Source organism: Phalacrocorax carbo, chromosome 22 (genome assembly GCF_963921805.1).
Source record: "Phalacrocorax carbo chromosome 22, bPhaCar2.1, whole genome shotgun sequence".
NCBI classification, from domain to species: domain Eukaryota; kingdom Metazoa; phylum Chordata; class Aves; order Suliformes; family Phalacrocoracidae; genus Phalacrocorax; species Phalacrocorax carbo.
Window position 1 is genome coordinate 5968951 of NC_087534.1, and position 6069 is coordinate 5975019.

Below are 6069 nucleotides of genomic sequence, written 5' to 3' on the forward strand. Positions count from 1 at the left end.
TATCGCATTTGCCAACTCCTCTCATGGTCCATCCCTGTCTATATCCTGTCCCCTAAAGGATGAGATGATTGAGAATTCCTGCCTTTCAATGAGGTTGAAAATGTCCCAACAAAACTCTTAAATTTAATTTTCTCTTTATGAAATGGAATTTTTCACCACATCTGCTTTCCACATTAAAAAAAGAAAACCAAGATATTTTGATCCTTCGTTGTTTGCTGAAGTTAAAAATACCAGGGTGTCCTCTGATCTGCCTCACAGCCTGCCCTGTCTCGATTACTGCGCTTTAGGATGAGGACAATTCTTTCCCACAGCGCAGCATCTGCTAAAGGACAGCCATGATCTCACTGACATTCGATCTTCAGAAAGAGGGTGGACAGCAGAGAAGAAATCTTGGTTTGCAGGACTGTCTCAGCTACAGCAAGCCAAGATGCCAGCACTGAGGAAAGCGCCGTTCTGGATCAAAGACCAAGCAAAGCCATGGAGGAACCCCACAGGGGCTGCAAGCCGGAGTGAGACCCATGGCACATCTCTTCCAGGGTCCTTGGAAGAGGTATTTTGGAGAGAGACATTAGCAGCCGGGTCAGAAGGGGATCAGCCCCCATAATGGGGAGTCCAAGTGAGCTCCCTGGGACAAGTTCCAACTTTCCATCAGGCACTTTATAATTTACAAGCCTATAGCATTTATTTGTGTCTTTTAGAACTGCAGATATATACATTATCCAACCAAGTGCTTTTTATTTATTTTTTGTCCACATTCCTGCAGCACCCAGGAACCAAATTAAAACCCATCATGCTGGATGCCCTACAAATCCATGGATTTGTATCTTGCATCCAAAGGTTTCCAGCATAGAGAGACATGTGAAGTGACCCAGCCACGGGGCGCAAAAGTGCGGCGGCAGACAGGGAATACAGCTGGGGCCTCCCTGGGCCATCAGTCATTTTTCTGTGAAGTGCTGAGATTCCTCAAATGCTGGGTGCTACCAAGTCCCACAGCTTAACGATGCTTCTGAGTGTCTGTTGTAGACAAGATTTCTTAATACAATTTTAAAACCTGCAGATTCAGACTACTGGCACTTCTGCTGGGTTCTTCTCTGCATACTTCTTACTGTTACCCCCCTCCAGCCAGTATACGCAAGATAAACCTGTGGAACCCACGGGGTAACAGATGGAGATAACACCAGGAGCCCTAATGAGCTATATGAACCAGATTTTATCAGCAAAGTCCATTTCCTGGCTGGGGATCCCAGATATCCAAGCCAACCATTTCTGCCCATCTTTGTCCATTCCTTTCCATTTGTTTTATTAAATAAATGGCACGACTGGCTCCTAGCCATTGCCTCCTGCCTTTGCCAGCCTGTGATCGCAGCAGCTCCTGGAGCAGGCTTGAGAACCAAGCAGCAATCGACATTTGTAGACACCTGCTCAGCGATGAGTAAGTTTGGGCTGGGAGAGCAGAGCACTGCCAACAGAGGAGGTTAGTATGCATGGGTGTAGGGCTCAGCTTGAACTTTAATGTCTATTTATTCAGTCCAAACTAATGACCCATGGATCAGCCCTCACTGACATGTGATCCATTCTTCCATGAAGCACTTCAGCTCAGCGGTTGCGCACAGATTAAAAAGGGCTCAAGCCACATTACAAAAATACTTCATAAAAACAAATGAATTGCCCAGCTGAGGCTGAGTAATCTGCTGGTGGGAGACATGAATGAAGTGGAGCTGAGCAGAAATATTCTCCTGGAATAGAATTATATCCAAGAAAAGGAAGTAAAGACGGAAAAAAGGGTGAAGGATCCTTGTGGGGGCACATGGACGGATGTAAAAGGGACCACTCTGCATTTGTCTAGCCCTGAAGGCAGGGCAGAGTCAATCACCAGCCTTCCCCACCAACAGCAATGCCAGTTACACTGAAACATTTAGGCAGAGCCAACTAAATGGCTGCAGGAAGAAAGAGGGGGGGGAAACAACCACAGCCTACACAGACACACCTGGGCAAGCAATGCTCATGAAGGGACACCCTGATGACAAGTGACACGAAGCTGCCCACTCCTCTGTGTCACTCCCAGCACAGAAGCCGAGGAACCCAGGGTCTTGCAAGGCCTGGTATTTCTGCACAGGCAGTTCTCAGAGGCAGCAGCTCTCAAAGTCAAGACTCTTGGGCAAAGCAGGCTGGTATCTTTGTGCTGGAGAGATACATCCCGGGAGCTCTACCGAGATGATGCAATTGCAACGCTTCTTTGAGGACTTATATTTCTGTATCCTGTCCATTTTGAGGGAAGAAACATTCACAGTGCTTTCTATTGACATTTTCAAGAGTGCAGCCTGTCCCCAGAGAAAACCAAGGACTGAACAGTTCCAGTTCATTAGCCACAAGGATGGGAACAACAGAGGGGTGACACTAAGGCAACCATCTGCTGCCTATACTGTGGCTCTGCGGAGTGCCCCAGGGCTCTGCTTTCAGACCTCCTCCTGCAGAAAGGGACAGCTTGGCTCCCCTTTGCCAGGGCTGGGAGCAGGGCTGGGGGGGTCCAGCCACAGCTGGGGAGTCACGGGGCTCCAGCCAAGCTCCTCCAGATCAGGCATGTGGTCTCTGACCTGCTGCAGGTCCCCGCAATGGATAGAGCTGGCTGCTACCTGCACCTGCAGCCTTTGGAAATGATGGTCAGGGTTCTGAATTGGACAAACCTTGTTTGGGACGAAAGGTTAACTCTTCTATGCCAGAGTCCTGATTGATTTTGATCTTGCAGAATCCATCAGGACAGGCTTCTCTAAAAGCACTGCAGTTATTCCTGTATTAGGAGGAGTGCAAGATAACACGGCTCAAGCTGAGAGCAGGGGTGTCTGTACTAGCTGTTTGCTGGGGGGTAATCAGAAATCAGGTGGAAAGATCTGTTTATTCAAATACCTGTTATTTTTATCTTGGCTTTCTAACCAAACAAGCCTTATGTGATGACTCTGTGTGCAGGGATGTGTGGGCGAATCCACTGGTCACAATCCTGTCAAATCTAAAAGACAGCATAGTTCCTACAGGCTCCCAGAATAGAGGTCAGAAGGAAGAGGGGGACACCCTGTGTGTGCACCCTGTGTTTGGCCCAGGAGAAAGAAGAAATCAGACCTGCCTCGCTCAGAAGATGAGGACGACCTCATATGGTACGGCAACTGCAGTAAGACTGAAATATTTTAGGTCTTTTTAAATAAACTGATTTTCAACTCTCTTTTTGAAGTATATAGTGTTTTATAAAGTTTTTTCTCCTGTTGGTTTTACTTATCTCAATAATAGAATGAAGCTGGGTTTTCCACTTCCTTCTTTCCTTTTCCTTAAATAAATAATCTCCCCCAAAAACCACACTACTCAACTGCCAAAATATCCCCAAACTTTGGCAAAGGGACAGAAACTCAAGAAAGAAAAACCCCTGCAGCAGTGACACATTTTCAGGCGATGACCAAGCTGCACAGCTTCGTTTTTCTATGGCTGGTCTTAATTATACGAACAAAAGTCAAAACCCTGACACATATGACAGAAGAGAACAGTGTTAAAACCTTCAAGTAACAATAAAAATAATAAGCTCTATTTGAAGACAACAGCTGTGCAAATTGCAAAATGTTTCAGAGCTTTTTTTTTAAAAAAGGAAACCCTTCAGTTATGTGCTGATTATTAATCGTTTTCCTCATCGCTACAGAACCTCATCAGCTCAGCTCACAGAAGACATCACGATGCAACGTCAGATGTCTGAAGCTTTGCCCTGAGTACACCCCCTCTCCATGATCTCTACTGGTCAGAGACAGGCTTTGCTATAGGGTCTCTTGGCCCACTGTCTTTCCAGCCCAGGAATAAGGAAGAATGTGGCTGTAGGACTCTGTTCTTTGCTTCCCACGGCCTAGAGGGGCAGAAGTGTCCTTTGTAAGGCCCAGACACTAGCAGTACTGGCTCTATGTATGGGATGTTCATAAAGGCAGCAGGCCAAGGCAGAAAAAGCAGTCACTATCATAGAATTATAGAATCATTAAGGTTGGAAAGACCTCTAGGATCATGAAGTCCAATCGTTAATCCAATGCTACCATGCTTCTTAAACCATGTCCTGAAGTGCCACATCTACACATTTCTTGAACCCCTCCAGGGATGGCAACTCCCCCACCTCTCTGGGCAGCCTGTGCCAGGGCCTGACCGCTCTGGCAGGGAAGACATTTTCCCTCACACCCAACCTAAACCTGCCCTGGCGCAGCCTGAGGCCGTTCCCTCTCACCTGTCACTGGTGACTTGGGAGCAGAGACCGACCCCCCCCTCACTCCAGCCCCTCTCAGGCAGCTGCAGAGAACGAGAAGGGCTCCCCTCAGCCCCCCCTTCTCCAGGCTAAACCCCCCCAGCCCCCCCAGCCGCCCCCCAGCACACTTGTGCTCCAGACCCTGCCCCAGCCCCGCTGCCCTTCTCTGGACACGCTCCAGCCCCTCCAGGGCCTTCTTGTCCCGAGGGGCCCAAACCTGAGCCCAGCACTCGAGGTGGGGCCTCCCCAGGGCCGAGCACAGGGGCCCCATCCCTGCCCGGCCCCTGCTGGCCACACCAGTGCTGACACAAGCCTGGGGGCTGGTGGCCTCCTTGGCCACCCGGGCACTGCTGGCTCATGCCCAGCCGGCTGTCAGCCAGCACCCCCAGGCGTATCCTGGGGGTTCTGTATCCTCCTCACCTTCCAGACCTAGTGTCTTTCAAGACTACATGGACCACCCCAGTATATCCTGCCTTCCTCTACCAACTAGTATTTTAGCCACGCTCACACTTCAGTCATGCTGTGTAAGTGTGTTGCTACCATTCCCGGGCATTGTCCTGGCTCCTGCGCTCCTCAGAAAGCTGGAGACTCCTCTGGACATTGCTATCATAGCAATCACAACAGCAGCAATGGAAGTTTAGCCCACAGGAATCAGCTGTTCCAGCTTCAAACACTAGCAACCTCAAACAGCCAGCCACGCTTCTCCCAAGGAACCCAGCATTTCCTCTTGAAGGACTAGATAGGGTTTATACAGATGCTCACCCAAAAACCCATGCCTGTAAAATAACTTCAGTGCATTGACTGCTTGAAACTGGCTCAGCTGACGGGAACTCACTTCCAGAAGATAACTGAGTATGGCTTCCTGCCCAGTTTCAACAAAAGATGGATTTTGTAAAGCCAACTAAAACTATGCCATCCATTAGGAGAACTACAAAGCAGAACATTTTAAAGTTAATTGGTTTTGCAATTAAAAGATACACAGAACATGTGATGCAATTAATTTTACATAAACTTGGTCAGGAATTACACGTAAAAGCACTTGGTTACTTCTTTAAATGAAGCATATGTTTGTTTCCAACACAACCAGCATATTTGCATACCAAAACAGGAGGCACCAAAACACTCACACACAACTGCAGCCAGAATAACTCTGCACTGTTGTATTTTTTCAAAGGCCACGCTGTTTTGGAGATGATTCGATTTGAAGCATGAAGGCCAGCTTGGAAAGCCAGCAAACTACCTGTGGAGATGGAGCTGTTTCCTGCCCCTTTGCATTGGGAAGTATAAATCAGCAAGGTTTAATTGTTAATCCAGCAGCGTATGGTTTTCAGTTGATAAATATGTGCAGTTGTTTAGTACAGAACAGCCAACTGGCTTTCTCAGAAGTTCAGCTGCTAAAAAAGCTCTGAGTCTGAATTTTCAAAGCACAAGCTGGTTCTTACCAAGACATCAGCAAGTGGGATTTCTGGCCAAGGTATCCTTGCTTAGAACACATCAAGAAATCTTTTGCATGCTGGATAACTTGGTGGATCTGGATAAATCTTGTCTGCAAGCTTCTTACTAAATACCATGTCTGGTCCTGGGTCCAGGGCAGTGGAACCAGGGAACAGGTCTGACTCTCTGTGCTACTGCAAACCTGTTGCAAGACTCATTTTAGCCACACTGTTTCTGTCTACTTAGAAAATGCAGTCTCCAGGGCAGGCAGGGTCTTCTGGAGTTTGCACAGCACTACACACAGTTTTGATCTCATTTTGATTGCGGCTTTTCATAAAGAAAAAAGCCATTAAAGTCAGGACTGGTAAGGTTTT